This window comes from Pararge aegeria, chromosome 14 (assembly GCF_905163445.1).
Source record: "Pararge aegeria chromosome 14, ilParAegt1.1, whole genome shotgun sequence".
In the NCBI taxonomy this organism is placed as follows: domain Eukaryota; kingdom Metazoa; phylum Arthropoda; class Insecta; order Lepidoptera; family Nymphalidae; genus Pararge; species Pararge aegeria.
The window spans coordinates 17,647,594-17,666,513 of NC_053193.1; the positions used below are offsets into that span (position 1 = coordinate 17,647,594).

The 18,920-nt window shown below is 36.7% G+C and overlaps 1 protein-coding gene across 1 annotated transcript in view; it reads left to right on the plus strand.

Annotated features, from left to right (window-relative positions):
• The window catches only part of LOC120629627 (allatostatin-A receptor), a 163,966-nt gene that overhangs the window by 39,346 nt on the left and 105,700 nt on the right, over positions 1–18,920 (plus strand). Inside the window, exon 2 of the mRNA XM_039898620.1 lies at positions 11,065–11,113. The gene's annotated coding sequence lies outside the window, so the exon portion shown is untranslated. The remainder of the gene's footprint in view (positions 1–11,064; positions 11,114–18,920) is intronic.

The window sequence follows — 18,920 nt, forward strand, 5'->3', positions numbered from 1 at the left end:
GGTATTGGGTTTGGGGGGTTAGAAAAAAGTTAACTGTAATCCACTTACATGATAAATTGAATATCCCCGGTCCCTCGGTTTTTACGAGTTCTTTATAAACTTGCGATGTTTATTTATAACATAAAGTTTGCGCGGGAAGTTTTATAACGGACCAAATGAGGCTCTTTCATTTCGCCTTTTTTATTACTTTCTATTTATTAAATGAAAATATAAATACTTAATAAACTGAGCAAAAAATGTGCTTACGCAGTAGGTAAGTTTTTATATTTAAACTTAAATAATGTAACCTTGTCTATTTATGTCTGAATTAAAGAGTGGTAGAAAAATTAAACAGCCCTTCTTTGCTTAGCTAAAGCAAATGATAACGACTAAGACACCGGGGGGTATCTTAGCATCGTTCGATTCCATACAGAACTAAAGTGTGTCGATAACGCAGTCGTATTTATATCAAAGTACCCACCAACTCAATGTCATGAACATTGGTTGTTAATCAAATATAATTTTAATTGTTTCTTGAAATCTATTTATTTACATTATAATTATTAGCGTATTTGTCAGAAACCTATTCAATTTAATAAAATATCTCGCCAATATAAATTTATACTTATGAAACGTTTAATTATTTACCCACTTTATAAAAAAATCTGTAACACAAGTTAAATGGGTACCGTGCTTTGCGTAAAATCTTTTGTGAATTTAACCCTTGCAAATCATTAAGTTCCCACGTCTAACTTTTTGTATATAGCACTAAAAACTGGCACCAAGAGCTGGTGGTTAGTTACGATGCGGTCTAAGACAGATATTTCTGCGTGGCATCACGCCGGAATATTAAATCTTTAGGTGGCACGTCTATGTTGGAAAACTGGTAACTAGCGACGGCCAAATCCTCTCACCAGACCAGATAAACTTAAAAATTAAAAAAAAAAAACAAGTTTTCTCGGAGCACTTATAAAAGCACAACACTCCAAAAAAGTGAGTTTTTTTTACTTTCTTTAAAGAGCTGAGTGACTAAAGTGACTAAGTATTTAGGTCTTGTGGGTCTACAATAACTAACTTCCAAACTAGCTTATTCTAAGTCTACATTAATCTTAAATCAATATGAAGATGTCGCGGCTTCAGAATAGGAGTTTGACAAAGTTATGTTAACATCGGCCAACATTTTATTGTCAACCTCGCTACGCTCGCTACACATTCCATCTGAATGTGATAAACATCTTCCCTTACACCACAGTCTGGACAATTGGGAGAAGGAGTCTTTCTGAGCATAAATTATATTTAGTTCCGCAAATTCCCACCCAACATAGTTTCGCCGCCCGTGAATCAGTTACTAATCGACGCCTAAACGATGCGTCTTATATTTGACACCATGATTGCAGTTTATGAGCTATTCATAAAAAGGCCAATTTCCCTATTGAAATGACGGCGGACATTGCCTTTTATGATTCCCAGCCGAGGCGTTGATACTTAAGGTTTGTGAAGCAGCTGATCATCGCTTGACCTATTTCCAGAAACACGAGCCTCTCTTATGTTATGTCTGTATATGTTATCGTGAGCTTGATCGCGTGTTGGTTTAATTTTTATTTTTTTTTTAGTAATTGACGGACCAAGCCTGTGGCACACCTGATGGTTAGTGGAAAACCATTACCAATGAACATCACCATCATTTTCAACCCATTACCTGTGCACTACAGGTGACGCGTCTCTTCTCAGGATGAGAAGAAAAGGGCGGAATTGAGGCCGTAGTTACGCCGTAGTTAAGTAGACTTCAAACGCCTTTTTTTATTGATAATTGACGGACCAAACAGATGGGCCATTTGATGGTAAGTGGAAATCGGTGAAATTTTGAATTTCTTCAACATTTAAACTCCACACCAAACTGATCTTCCGCAGTTTAGTTCTATACGTACGTTTAGCTTCATCGTAACGTATTGTCGTTGTTACAATGAAGATTTTTTTTATGCCACTACAAATTAGTCCTTACTGCTACCTCACTTGATAATAATTGATGACGTTGTCTAAGATGTTTGAGAGCTAACCTTTTAAAGGTATGGCAGTTTTAAGTCATAACCTTTGCAGAACTTACGATTTCATTTTGGTACCTTTGATTTATTGACATCTAGAATCCATCCATCCAATTCTTATTCGTCTTGAAAATAAATAAAGAAAAAATATCTACACAAATATACTGAACTGTTTTCAAAATTCGCTGTGTATATATGTAGTTAGATAATAAAATACCGAATACAAAAGAATATTATATATTACCAGTGAGTTTATATGACCAATAGAGTTAACACGCTAAAAACCGGGCATGGACTTGATTCGGAAGGTTTGTTGTACCAGCGTCACGGGGGCATGGAGTAAGAAAAAGCTGTGAAGGTCTGTCGGATGAAATGAATTGTGATGATGATAAAATGTCAGCCAATCTTTCAGCTTCCTATACTCGCGGCCCTGACCGTTTTGGGACCCTTTACAAGCGGCCACTTGGAATTTCAACCGTCTTGCCCTACCACTTTTACGTTACTTCTTGCTATCTTTTGCCCTACTTTTCGTTGTGACCATCTAACCGATTTTCTATCCCACTCCACGTTCTCTATTGCAATCTCACCGGTGGTATGTGATGATGCAGTTTAAGATGATAGGCGGGCTAACCGTTTATGGCTATGGTAGTTATCCTAATCGGGTTCTACGCGGCATAGCACGCTACACCGCTTATGGACTGGACGGGTCTTTATGTGACGGGAAACAACCGTGCAAACTAACGCCATCAAACTACCACCAAATTGCAAGGCAGGCGTTTTGCTTCCTCGTTCCACCGCAAAGATCTGGAATGCCCTTCGGGCTTCAGTATTCCCTGCCTTTAGTGCCTTAAAATTAATAGCGAATAGGCCAGCGCGTTCTATCTTAGAGCGCATCATCACTTACTTTCAGGTGCGATTGCAGTCAAGCGCTTATCTATACACTTTAAAAAAAGTGAAAACAACAGGTAACACAAGTAATAACATCTCACTGGTCGTTAGATATATTATACTTCATTCTCTCGGCGTGTGAGAGTATGAATCTTAGTCTATACACTTAAAAAAAATTGCGAAAACAACAGGTAACACAAGTAATAACATCTCACTGGTCGTTAGATACATTATACTTCATTCTCTCGGCGTATAAGAATATGAATCTTACACACGTCATTGAACAAGTCAATCGTATCGCATTTACTGGATCAATAGATTTATTGTACGTACTCAATGAACAAAGACTTGTAAGCATTATACGAATGCTTTCATATTTTTCTGGATGTTATTAATCTGACGGCTGTTAGTGCGGTGGTTAGCACACAGATTACACGTCCGGGGTTTGATCTCCGGGTTTTATATTAAATCCGTAGTAGCAGCTTTGAGTTTGGAAATTGGCAGAGTCTCAGACTCACCCCCGTGCCTTGAAGAGCACGTAATGCTATCGGTACTGCACCTGATTTCCTTCCAGCCGTGGCGGAGCTGCCGTACCATCGGACTTTGGGAGTGAGGGGACAAAGAGTGCACCTTTTTTGCGCACTATAATACCTCTAGCGTAGTTGGAAAATCTCTCTGGTTTCAATCTGATGACCCATTGGCGATGCGGTGTCAATGTAAGAAGTTCGAGGTTTGATTATATATATATGCCTTAATTAGTTTATCCGTAACATCACTTACTGTTATCGGTTACCAACCGTATACTTTATTAATAGTATTTTTTTTATTTGTGTAGTCTGGTTTATGTATTATTATGTAGATATTCGTATGTATGAACTAAATAGTGTACCCCACCTATTTGTTTTCTTTTTAGTTTTCCTTATCCTAAGGTCTGGCAGAGATCGCTACTTAGCGATAAGGCCGCCTTTTGTATCCTGCTTCATTGTATTTGTTCTTTTTTTGTCTCGTTTTTGAGTGGTGTACAAATAAAGAGTATAAATAAATAAAATAAATAAATAAATACTTACGGTATACGGTTATCATCAAAAGCCTATACCAGAACACTGCTGGACTAACAATCTCTACCGTCGGGAGGGTAGTAGCACGAAGGAGGCTACTGAACGTTCCTCGCTAGAATCCCACCAGTGGAAAGAGGAGGGGTGATGACAGCTTTATTCGGATCTGCAGTCACCACACGGCTGGGTACCGTAAACACGTTCATTCCTACATCATCATCTTCACCAGCTTAGGTAGGTAACGACATTATCCTGTCCCTTTCACTACAAGTTAGCCCTGGACTGCAATCTCACCAGGTGGTAAGTGATGATGCAGTCTAAGATATTAGCGGGCTAAAATTTTAGGGAGTATGGTAGTCATACCTCTAATCGGTTTCTACATAACATCCCACCGGAGGTTTAAATCGCTTAGCGGCACGTCTTTGTCAGTAGGGTGGTAACTAGCCACGGCCGAAGCCTCCCACCAGACCAGGCCAGAGAAAATTCAGAAATTTTAAATTCCCAAATTGCTCCTACCTGGAATCAAACCCGGGATCTCCTACTTAATTCACAGCGCTCACCGTTGCGCCAAAGAGATCGTCAACAAAATGAATACTGGATAGTCTTAATAAAATAGAAGCAGTTATTATGATTTTAATTTCTTATTTGTGCGTGAGTGCAATCTCACCAGGTGGTAGATGATGATGCAGTCTCAGATGGTAGCGGGCTAACCTGTTAGATAGTATGGTAGGTATATTTAACTCCTATCCCTAATCGGTTATGCAACAACGCACCAGGACGCGAAATCGCTTTGCGGCATTTATTTATCTGTAGTTTTGAAACTAGTCACAGCCGAACTCACCATACTAGAGTGGAGACAATTCAGAATAATATATCTGCAAATTGTCCCTACCGGGTATTGAACTCGGGACCTTCTATAAGCCCATTGGGCTTCAACGAGGTTTCAAGATAGAAAAATCCAATACGTTGCTATTTTTGTCCTCACCGCCAATGCAATCCCGGACTTTGTTATCATTAGTCAAATACACCAACCAGTACGCCAACAAGCAAATAATAGCTTGTCCCTACATAGACATTATTAAATAGAAATTGAATGTACAAATAACATCTTGGTATATTTTTACATACTAGGTATTATATTACACAACGGTATACAAATAAATTGTCTATTGTTATGAACGAGAATTCTGAGAAATATGTTATGATTTAAAACCACACACACGCTACAAAAGGTATATTTAAGACCTTCGCCCATTTATCCACACAACTCCGTTTCAACGCCAACAGACCACTCCTTCTCTCGACTCGGCCTAGACTAGTCGCCCGTGAGTACATAATCACTCCTACCACATTCATTTCTGCTGTATAGTTTTTTATTTTACACCTGTCTTTTAGTTGCTTTTAGTGGCAACATATTACCAAATTAAGTGTTTGTATCATCATTCACAGAGTTTTACCCTCTTTGCTAATGCTAAAATGACTTCTATGATAGATCTGTAAAGACTGGTGATAGAAACGTTACGGAACATACACTGCGTGGTTTTATATCTCTTCTATCTTTCTTTGCCTTCTGATCTGTCTCACTCTTTGCCGATCATTGATCATCTAACTGAGGCATTATTCCATCAATTACGTGACAAAAATTGAGTGCTCGGTAATCTTTCGTTGTCAAAATTTAAAAGAGACTGTGAAATTCTCAATATCGAAAAGCGAAATGAGCGCTCTGCGTCGGCAGTCCGATGCAAGATTTGCAAACTTATACTAATCATAATCCTACAGAACGGTGTCGTGAATTCAACAACATATATTCGACGAGTGGTAAGCGAGCTGCTGTTGGGTTATTAACTATATTCAATGTCTTACAAAATCTTACTTTATTACGCAGGACATTAAGCGCACTTTTATATGCTCTAACTCAAGCGGTATTGGTGTCGAGTCGGCGTTAAGTCGATATGGTATGCGAATGCCTTAAGACTGGGTGGGTGTTAAGAGGCGTCACGGGATTATTAGATAACTAGACAGGTTTATTTATATACTTACTAATAATATAAATGCGGATATACCTGTTAGTTGTTTTGTTTTTCTTTCACGAGGCAAGAAAGCTAGGAATTTTCTTGATTTTTCGAATATAAGTTAAATTTAGGGACACAAGGGTGGCATAGGTGACTTTTTATAAAAAAACTTTTTTTTTTTTGGGATAGACAGAAACGCAATTCAGTCACCTCTGCAAGCTTCGGGCGTGATTAGTTATAGTTATAACGATCAAGACGTGCCGTTTAGCAATTTGAGCTTCAGAACGATTCTGCGTAGTGATCGATTATCCCTGCTGTGAATGTAAGACGCAAAAACTACTAAACCGATCATTACGAAACTTTTTTATACATATTTTTTACACATATTTCTTAAGGTATTAGAAGTAATATAGGATGCCGAATTTTTATCCCGAAATTAAGCTCAGTTCTCTCGGGAGAGGGGACGAAAGTGTTTGACGATTTTACACCATTTTTTTTTTTTTTTTTTTCGCTGGGAAATGCGTTTAGGCATCCCTGCCGGAGGCTGCGCAGACCGAACTGCGCAGCCTCCAGCAGGGTATGTGGGACTCACTGGCTGGTGAAACATCAGCCAGAATACCCACTAAAACCCAGCGGAGCCGCCTGCGCCCAAGTTGGGGCGTCAAAGGATCGCGGTCGCATGCAACTTTGACGCCCCGGAACGATTTTACACCAGGCTTAGCTATCCTAAATACATAAAGTGCTGCCACATTTCTGAGGCACATGTCACAACAAAAGCGAACGAAGTCGCGGGCAACAGCTAGTGGTTTTATAATTGGCAAAGCAGTTTAAATCGCTAATACGCTAAAATATGAATGCATTATAGCTTACCTCCAAGTGTGGTGGAGCTTTTTGTGACAGAGTTCGTCCGGGGAAGTACTACCACCAAGCTCATTTCTGCTGCTAAGCAGCATTTTTGCAATGCTGTGTTCCGGTCTAAAGGGCGTGGTTGCTGGTGTAATTACAGGCACGTGAGACTTAGCACCTACGCCTAAGGTTGACGGACATGGTGGCATGTTGCAGCATGTGTTCTTTGTAGCCCTGCGAAGTGTTGATCTGATCCATAGGCAATGCTCTCCTACTTACCATCGGGTGGGCCATAATCTTGGTCCGTGAATTTTAAATTTAAAAAAAATGTTAGACTGCAGTCAAAAGCTATCTTGGAGTCAAATAAGAAAATAATTAATGCAAGTTCTGCGTACCAAAGAACTTGATAAGAGGGCGCAACCGCAAACAAAGCTACTGTAAATATATTTTGTTACAGATTTTAATACGTTCTTCCCCTCCGCAGATGTATAACATAACATCCTCTCACAGCGGCTATATTACCTACACGTGTAGGCACTTGTACGCTATTAAATTTTCCTTTAGAATCCTCAACGCTAAAGGAGAAGTGCTATAAACGTTTGCTAATTCAGTGAGTCTTTGTAATCGCTAGAACGAATGGCATGCTTTTAATAAAATTTTCAGATTAAAACTTCGCTTTTTTTTCTTACCTTTACACAACTCTGACACCTTGGGACCCCACAATTTTTTTTGGAATAACTAGTTGCTACCCACGATCTTTGTCCGCGTTTTTTTACGGTTTTCATAAATTAATATATATCTTAATAATTAATAGTAATAAATAGGAAACGATTTATTTTCCTGGAATAAAACGTTGCCTATGTTACTCTCCGTTCTTTGAGTTATCTCTTACAGCGCAACTGCCTAGTTAAGGCGAGAAGGAAGGACAAACATACTTGCACTTTCGCGTTTCATGACACACACCGCGTGGTTATATGGCATGTTTATAGACAAAGATAGATAGAATTTAAGAATTCCTACCTTACGTTCCTGCGTTGGTTGTGACTACCACTGTTTCGGAATGCAAATTCTATTGAGACGAAGCCGACAAAAAACGCAGAAGTTGCTCATTTACAAATGATCCTTTAAGTCAAACGTCACAGAATGTTTAATTTAGGTTCTATGAAACGGATAAAAAAGGTGAACGATACTAGAATACCATTTCAAAATGTCAAATTTGCTACTGATCACTCTTTTCCTAATTTGTAACAGAGACATTAGCCGATCGAACGTTTCGATTTAGTACGATTCTTATATCAAAACTTCTTAGCTTTCCAATGCGGGATCACAACTCCAACATCTTGGGAACCCACCGTAAGATTTTTTTCCTGGAAAAATCGTTAGTACGTCATACAAAATACATATACTACGACAATACATAAATCGACATCTAACCAAAAAGTAAGCGTAGCTTGTGTTATGAGTACTGAGATGACTGATGAATATTTCAATGAATAATATACATAAACACTTATAATATACATACAAACATCCAGACACTGCAAAACATTCATTTTCATCAAAAAAACGTTTTCAAGTTGTAGGAATCGAACCCACGGCCTTGGACTCACAAAAGCAGGGTCGCTGACCACTCCGCCAAACGGCCTATATAGTCGTAGCCTATGTTACTCTCCGTTCTCTAAACTAACTCTTACAGATCAACTGCTTACTTAGGGTGTTATGGAAGGGCATCCTAACAAACGCATTTTCGCGCGAAACGAACTAAGCAGATGGCCTACCTGTGAGGGGATACCAATAACCTGTTAACGGAAGCAACACTTTATTTTAGTAGTATTAGAGTTTTTTGTGACAGTGCTCGTCCGGGGAAGAACTATTGCCATTCTTATTTCTGCCGCTAAGCAGTTGCAATGCATTGTGGCAATGCTGTGTTCCGGTCTAAAGAGTGTGGTGGCCGGTGTAATTACTGGCATATGAGGCTTAACACTTACGCCTTAGGTTGTTAGACACAGGACGGCAATTTGTAGACAGTGTTATTTGAAGTGTAATTACTCTGTTCATGTAAAGCTTGGAACAAAGCACAATATCTAACAAATTTTGCATCTGGGAATGTAATGCAGTTCCTAATGATCTGTGGGTTAGATAGAGTTCCAGCATTATATTATTACATATATCTAGAAATGGAACATATTTCAAGAGCATGAAGAATGCACCGATATTTGAACAAGTCCGTACGCTGCTGTTTGAACAGCTCTTTTCTAAAACAATTTTTCCGTACTAACGAAATGCACCCAAATAAAACAGCGGAAACTTTCGGAAAAATGAGTGTGAAGCTCTAAAAGAATGCATTTTCCACCTCTGTATGTCCTCTCATTAAAAAAAAAGGAAAAAGCTACTCGCCTTTACCCTTTTGTCGTTCATATTAGGTAGTTTTTTTCACTAAAGCTTACTGTAATAGCTTCTATACAAAATCTAAATTCTCTTATTTCACGTGGAACTTTATATGCACTTTTGAAACGTCATGTCTATTTGTAGTGACACGGGTTCGGAATTTATCATATCGAAGGTTATAATCTGTGCCTAAGTTTAAATATAATAAATGGTGGTTACTGCAAAATCGATGAATTCCATAATAACAAATGATAACGACTAAGACACCGGGAGGTATCTTTGCATCGTTCGAGTCTATACAGGACTGGAGTGTATCATGTATGGATAATGCAGTCGAATTTGTACCAAATACCAATCAAATTCAAATTCAAATTCATTTATTTCAAGTAGGCCTACTTTATAAGCACTTTGAAACGTCAAGTATGTATGTTTGTGTGACTCTACCAGCGGTTCGGAAAGCAGATTCTACCGAGAAGAGCCGGCAAGAAACTCAGTAGTTGCTCTTTTCCAACATCAACATTTACAATCATTTTGCTATCTTGCGGGAGATGAGAGCGAGGCTGGCTGCTTCCATTCTACCTTGTCATTGAGGAATTCATCAAATGTATAGTAACCTCGCTGTACTAGATGCGTTTTTACACATTTTTAAAAATAATCAACTCAATATCATGAATATTGGTTGTTAATCAATATTTGATTTAAATTTAAATTGTTTCTTGATAATTCTAGATAGATATTACGTACAGAACACCTATTCCTATCCTTCCTATCTGTATGATTATATTTGCTGTGTTTGCATATTATTATTAATTTTTGTGTTAATGTTTGTATTTAATTTATATCTGGGTCACTTGTGACCATGTCATACACAAAGAATAACATCAAATCGATGTACATATAATTGATTGTAAAATTATCATATCATCAAATCATACAAAGTTATGCCAATAATCACCACGCTGGCATGCGGGTTGATGATCGCAGTGCTGATCCGATACCGGCCAGTGGATATTGACCAGCTGCTGTAACCAGTTATACCGCCATTACTCGGTCGTCAGAGCCTCGTTGGTAAGTCAGCAGGGTGCACCCTGCTGACTTACCAACGAGGTGAGACTTACCAACGAGGTGAGACTTACCAACGGGCAGGTGAGGTTGACGATTGGGGAGGCTGACTTTTACTAGTCTCCCCCTTACACCCCCACCAATTTGTAAACATTCTCAACCAATTTAATGAAATATCTGGCCAATATGAATTTATTTTTATCGAAAGTTTCATTATTTACCTACTTTATGCAATTACTATAACACAAGGTTGCTCGAAAGCAGGCCACTCTGCCTTTATCTCACACAATATAGAAATTAATTATATTTTTAAACTTCAAAATAATGTTGGAAAAAAAGAACTTCTCACGCCGGGTTTAATCGGTAGAATCTGCCTTTAGAACAGTTGGCAGAGTTACTACAAACAGAAAGATTTGACGTTACTGTACCTATATACAGACAGGTATGCTTAATGGAAATAAATGTAATTTGAATAACTAGTCTGAATACAAAAAAATCACCCTGTTTTCTGTTTCAGGCGAGAAATTCAGAGATCTCTTATCTCATAGAATATTTTTAGCCCAGAAAGGCAGACGATTCCCATGGGATTTAGATCAAAATAAACACGAGAAATCTCGGGAAACAGCAATTTACCAGCCGGGAATCGAACCCTGTGTCATCAACCTGAAGAGTATGTGTTGAGTGAGCCTCATACCTCACCGGTTTCTTGTCCTGTCTACTTACCGATTTTTATCAGTTCAGTATATTACAATGATTAATGTGTCTTAATGTTTACTTTTATTTTATTTCCAGGTGACATCACAAAGACAATAGCAAAGTATCGATAACAGACTCCTATTTGGTGAGTACATTTTTATTACAAAGGACAGTTTAAGAAGTCAGCCACCCTTCAATGCCAAAAAATCTAAATTCAAATTCAAATTCAAAATTTCTTTATTCATGTAGGCCTATCACAGGCACTTATGAAGCGTTCATACATAATTGTTTACATAATTGTAACGGGATGGTGATAACTTCATTCGCCAACTTAAATCTAAAGCTACGAGGGTTCCAAACGCGCCCTGGTCTAAGAAGAGCCCACAACAAACTTAGCCGGGTAAATTTATTTTTTTATTTATATCTAACCTGCCCAGATACGCAATACAGAAAAAAAATTAAGAAATCTAGACACTTATGTAAATTAAGCTTAATATGCTATACTCCACGAAAAGCAGGAGAATCTGTATGGTGTAATTTTTAAATCCGCATATTCCACACCAAACAGATCCTCGGCAATGTACCCTCTATGCACGCTTCGCCCCGAAACCGGAGCATCCTCAGAAAATGCATCTCAGGAGGATTCGCCTACTGTGCCTTTTATACCTTTTTCACCTCCTAATGTAGATGAGGAAAATGGTGGCAAAAACGGACAATAACTTTTATACAGCTTTAGAATTGCTTTTAACGTGAACGTGAAACATTTTAAGAATTTATGAGTTAAGATCCCTTGTATTGTTTGCAAGGTTTTAACATCGTAGTGGCTTAATGGATTTTTAACAGTATATGATGATAGATGAGCTAACGTGTCACTTGATTGTGGGTGGTAATCTTCGGTAAGAGCACATAAAACTTTCGCTAATACTTGCGCACGTAGCGCTCATTAAAAAATGTGAGGTGCGTTGTTTAATACTCAACACCCACTCTAGCTCACAGATCTTGATGAATATTAAAGAATATTATATAAAAATCGGCTAATATCGTGCTATTTCTTTCGCACACCATACCGGCGATATACCTACCGGAATATTGTGCGAATGAGATCAATATCGTCTGTTTTAAATCAATTATTTAATAGCGCGGATTATCCAGTGACACTTTGTATCCTGGAGACGGACATAGAATACCTTATATGTCGGGAAATCGCATAAATATTACTTCACAGGCTTTAGAGGTACATTATTTACTGTCTCTGAGACTTATCTGTGAAACCGAAACGCTAATAGGTTTTGAGTGAACCACTGCCATAGTTTTTACTGAAAATAATCAGATAACATCTGCAAAATTAAAATCAAGTAACTCCTGTCACTTATGTAATATATCTATATAAAAGAGAAAGTGTGTGGGTATGTTCCGTATAGGCTCCAAAACGGCTGGACCGATTTCAATGAAACTTTCAGGGAATCTCCGGATTGACCTGGCGAGTAATCCTGTAAAGTTTGGTGACGATCGGAGCACTCCTATTTTTGAACTGTCAAACTGTCAAATACAGCTTTAATTTACTATGATGATATTCTATTGTTGGGTGTACATGGGTGTAGATAATGATCTTCACCCGCTCGCGAAGACAATAGAAGAGAATGAATACGGAGAGAAATAAAAGATTTAATATATTACAAGACTTAAATTAAAAATTTAATGATGTTAGTTTATTATTTAAATAAAATAAAGCAAAATCTAGCCCGGCGAAGCGGGCGGCGAAGCGTACCCAACGCTAGTCTATTATAAAGGAAGCGAAGCGTAGGTAGTATGCGCGTGTCGGTCTTTTATCTTCAATAGGGTTGTCTTCATTAGTGTTCAAAACATTTAAGTAAACACTTAAATGTTTTGAATTAATTTGTATGGAAAAATAAATATTCTTCTTCTTATTTAATAGTTTTATAGGTGATTCCATACAAAATATACTAATGCACCCTTGAACAGTATTCCGAAAATCAGTTACAGGTTGTATATTGACAACAAAATCTTCCGAAATGTCAAATTAAATTTAGTGATACTAGTTTCCCCCCTTTCCCCCGATGTCCTGTGGCTCTACTTATGGGAGCTTTTACGCACGCCCCAATCCTCGTGTGACGCTGTTATAACCCTTAAGGTCGTTATAAGTTACAATACTTCCTATACTTCTGACTTTGACTTTACTAATAAAACTGAATCCAAATCGGTCCATCCGTTCTATCACTACAATTATACGGACAGCAGTTTAACTCAAAATAATTCTACTTGTTTATTCTACTCCCTATCTCTCTCTCTACTTTCTTTACTAATTTAAACACTATATTAACATAAGTAAAATTAAAGATCATTATCTGGATTTACCCTTATAACGTCTCTAATTAATAGGATAGTTAACTCTTTGCTAAGTTTACTGCCTTTGTTGTTTAGAACGCACGATGGTAAATGAAATTGCAACTTTGTGTGGGAATCTATTATAATTTAAAATTTTTAATTAAAATATATTTTGTTAAATATTAAACCGATTTATAAATCATCATCATCAGGCCTCTCATAGGAGTTATGGTTTTAAAGAACCACCACGCTGCTTCGAAATGGGTGGGTAGGCTTTAACGACTATTATCACAAGTAAATGATGTTAACCAGGACCGACGGGTGTACGAGCTTTGAAAGGCACGGGGGTTTAAAACAATTTCCTAACGTATTATAAATTATTTACCAGAAAATACACAATGGCTTACAGTTTTTGTTTCGGCCTGGGAGCAAACCTAAAACCTCGTAATCTTTAGTTGAATATGCTAACTATTGACGAACGAGGCAGACTTCTCAATAATTATTTAAAAATTATGTATTTTATCTGCACACAATTATAAGTTAAGGAAATAAAAAAAATATAGAAACACAATAGCAGAACGCATAATACAAGGCAGCCTTATCGCTAAGAAGCTATGTGTACAAGCCAACTTTTGAATTAGAAAAACGCTAGAAAAAAGTCTGTGAGCGCTGCAAGTGGCGTGCATAATGGGTATGCATAGGGTATGCAGATTATATAAAATGATAAAAATCTCCAGTACGATATATAAAATACTTAAGAATAGGCATTGTAAGAGTAAAAAACCTACCCTACATAACTCGTACCGGATTAATATAACTCATTTAATATCATCAGCATACCCTCTAGGCACGTCACTGGGCGATGCAGAATAAAAAAAAATTACTTACCAATAACTACATGTTAATACATAATCTGGGCTACACAAATAAAATAAAGCAATATCTTATATCTTTAAACGAGCAATTCTTGTATATATATATATATATAATTTGAATCTCTGTATCAAATTTAGTATACAGAGGGTTTCGGGGGCGATAAATCGATCTAGCTAGGATTCATTTTTAGAAAATGTCATTTTATTCGTGTTTTCCGGTAATAACCGATTTGGTACAAACGAAGTTGCACGGGTCAGTATACTTTAATGAAGACGTGTCATAAAAACATAAATCGCTTAGCAGCCATATACCCGTTTAATACTAATTATTGTGTAGTTCCGGTGGCCATCCATGGTCTTCATCACCAGTGCCACTCGTAGTTCTTTCGAAAAGCACCATTTGGGTAATATAGTGCGTTTCGAAGATGCACAAGTTCCTTTGAAAATGGAAATTTTTATACGTGTGCCTATAATATTTGTAGATTTCTCGTTTTCTCCATGATCCGTCCAAATAATCATCACCAAATTAAAATGGGACTACCTCTGAGATATAATGTATCAAACAAAAAATTAATTATGAAAATCGGTTTATAATTGGCGGAGATATCGCGTAACAAATATACAAAAAAAACATACAGTCGAATTGAGAACCTCCTCCTTATTAAGCCGGTTGAAAAGTAAAACGACTTCTATTGCAAAAATTCAAATTAATTTATGCTTGACCCTAGTTTCTAAAACTATTATAAACTGTATTTAGGTTCCTCTTTGGAGGTTTACTCTTTGGAGGAACCATTTTCATTTACACTCATATTCCCGCATAATTAAATGCAAACATCGCTCTCATCTCTTTCGTTTTAATGTGAAAATGCTAATGGATGCGTGAAATTCCTTAGGTGGTTTTTTTATTAAGCGTAAATCTGTGCGACAAACAATAAGAAATGCTCAAGGCAAGTCATTCCATTTTCTTTATTATATTGTAGCTGTTGCCCGCGACTTCATCCGCGTTTGTTTTTGTTTTAAGAGTATATTTTTAAGTTGTGTATTCTTAAAAAAAAACTTTGGGTGTAATTTTTAAAAACGAACTTACTTAACTAAGTCTCTAAAAATAACTGTTTTAAGTGAAGTCCTTAATTTTTTTTACTCGCGATAACATCTACATTGAACGACCGATTGGAATTAATCAAAAAGTATTTTACTGCTGTATAAATATTCTTAATGATAAAGCTATTCATTTGAATAAACCAGCCAACCAGAATAGCTCTAACCAGGTTGCTTCTTTAATACTTTTTAAAGGACAATGTGAGATGGTGATAACAAAAAAAATATAACAACTGGCTAAGTTTGTTGTGGGCTTCTTCTTAGACCAGGGCGTGTTTGGAACCCTCGTAGCTTTAGTTTTAAGTTGACGAATTTATTTATCGCCATCAACTATATCATACTTTACATGTAATGTACGCATCAAAAGTGCCATCTATGCGCTTATTTGAATAAAGAAATATTTGACTTTGACTTTTGACTTTAATGTTTAACTTTTGGGCATGCAAGGAGCACTCCTGTATCCATTAATTACAGGTTTTAAGCCTCATACACATCAATGATGCGTCGCGGCAGAAATAAACATGGCGGTAGCAGTTCCCCGGATCTCTGTCACCAAAAGTAGGTACTTATGCGCAGTAGGTCATAGAATAACGGACAAAAGGTTGCCGGAAATAAACACCTTATTAAGTGGACGAAATTGGGTGAATTCAGAAATTATAAATTCCCAAATTGTGCCAAAAATCAAGCCTTAACTATGGATATTTAAAAAAAATTTAGAAGCGAACTTAATGTTATTAAACAGTCTTCAAAGACAGGGTCTTTGAAACACAATATCACGCTAAGAGCTGAGACAACAAAGACTCGAGAGTTTTAAAGCCAATTACGGTTTTAATACATATAACATAACTCGTGGTAGTTCAGCAATATTTTAAACATGCTTGGCTCGGGAACGATCTTATTGAACGCACTGTGAAATATAGAAAACTTGTCAAGTCCGTAACGTAAGGTTTCCTCCCTCTACTACCTACAGTGTAAGGTTCCGTACTTGAACTTCTTATAAAGGGGCTTTACTCGAACTTTCTTATTTCTTATTGACAACCTTCCCAGCACAGTGGTGGGAGCAGTGGCATGCATATAAAAAAAAAAGCGTAGAGGGTCCGCACAGGGTATGCAGACGATATCAAATGAAGAAAATCTGCAGTAGGTACGAACTTTAAAAACTTAAGGACAGGCATTTTAAGAGTTATAAAAAGTCTACCCATTCATAACTCGTACTGGAGACTTTCTTCATTTTGTATCATCTGCATACCGTCTAAACACGCCAATGGGTGGGAGCTGTGGTCTTCTCGATGACCTGTAACCGGGGCAATTATGAATTTTTTCCCGCAAAGACGTACCGCAAAGCGATTTGGCGTTCCGATACCAGGATGCGTATCCTGGTATCGGAACGCCAAATCACTGATAAGGAGAATGGTTTTAATATAACTGCTTTAAATCTTACTGATTAGCCAGTTATACGAAACGTACAAAATAAAGATCATTGTCTATTCATTGAAATAATGCAAATGAATATAAGCACAGCGGGAAATATCGCGTGGGCTGTAAGTACCCTGTATTTTCATTTTAACCGCAACCAATTTGTCATATACGTAACTCTGATTTATGTAAACGAATGCCCGTTCCCATCTACGCTCCCATAATCCTTATTTTAACAGGCATTTTTGTTTTTTTTAGGGTTCTGTCTCCTAAAAATGATTTAAACGAATAAATCTTAGAAAAAACAAACTTTGCGTGTTGTGTTAATGTGCATACATTATTTTAAAATGATAAAAGCTGTATTTGATACGATAACTTTGATATACCTAGAGCTGGCATACTAAATAATAATAATGATAAAAATAAAGGTAGGGCAATGATTAAAACGAAAAATACAGTAAAAAATAGCTTAAAGTTTATGTTAATATTTAACGTTATAGAAAAAATCTATTATAATATTAAGGAATTCATGAATGATAAAAAAGCTTGGGTGTGCTTTAACTTCATAGCTGTCTGTGACATAGTGACAACAAAAAAAACGTTGTGGGTTCTTCTTAGTCCATGTATATAACCCTCCTAGCTTTAGTTTTAAGTTACCGCATGTAGTTATCACCATCACCTAACAATAATGGGAACATATTATTTTTTTAAACGCACTATGAATGGTTCAAAAGTGCCTGTGACAGTAAATACATGATAATACATGTACAAAACAATTTGAATAATTAAATACTACGGAAAATTAAAATAACAAATAAATAAAATATTATTTGCCAGAAATAAAATAACACATATTGTAAAACTAATAAATAACGCGCAATGGAAATAAGGGACTAAAAAAAAAAAGCTCATTGCCTCCTTACTTACGTCTAACTTAAAAGTTGGCTGAACAGGGCGATACCTCAGCTTGATGCTTCGAACAAAGATAATTGCAGCGGTGACGATGGCGATTAATTAATATGAAAAAAATTGTGTTTCCGAGAAAATCGCTAGAAACGGCCACCCCAGAAGGGGTGGCCGTTTCTAGCGATGTTATGTAAAAATAAAGACAACATCTCTTGAGGATGCTCCGGTATCAAAAACATATAAGAGTGCTTATTTTGGAAGATTAGCCTATAAACATAGCAACGCTTTGCCATAATAGCAAACTATATGAAATAAATAAACAAAGAAGAAAAATTTGGTTAATAATAGTAGATTATGAATCTAGTTTTTAATATTGCAGAGCTAAAAGCGAATGCGCTAAGAAAGCCGAGAGTATAACAAGTAATGTACCAAACGCGTTTCATACGACGCGACGTTTATAATCACACAAAAAACGGGATAAATATTTACGTTACGTTCTCGGAAAATGACTGTCAAGTTGTTTGTTCTGTATCCACTGTTCGTTAACATCTGTTAGTTTCCTAGGAGGATTATGGTCGAAACAGGTTATTCACTAATTAGTGCCTCAATTATTATTCCCGGCGGAGAAAAATCTACTATTCTTCTAATTTCTAATTATAACAGGACACTTTAAATTATTAACAATAGACCAATAAGCAAAATTATTAAAAAAATATTAATCACGGAAAATAATGGCGCTCGAAAAAAAAAGTAGTCGCGCTATTTTTTTTTTCGAGCGCCAAGGTAAAGCGACATACAGCCAGCATCGTCCGCTGCTATATTAAAAATATTATAATAAAGGGAATATTATCGTATTTAAAACATGTTTAAAATATCTGTGTAACATTTAATTTTATCAAATTATTCACAATTCATGACTAGTCAAGTCTTGAATTGTGAATAATTTGATCAAATTAAATGTTCATTTATCATTATGGAGAAGGAGAAGAAATATGTGTTCATTTATGGAAATGCCTAAAAACCTCTTTGTTGGTTAAAAAAATAATCTTTGTATTACCCGGCTAAATTGAAAGTGGTCCATCTTCATACATATAACTTGCAGTGAGGTGCAAACTAAAATCAATCGAGTCATCATAAATAAAGCACAAGTACGGTAATTTTAAAATAAAACACGCGCCTAATATCTTCGATTATGAGCCTTATATCGATATAATAAGGTTCTCGTTACGAGAAAGTGCGATGAAAAAACATTTGATGATACTTAAATGTTATGTATTAAAAAAAAATGCTGGAAAAGTTACGGTACCTGCG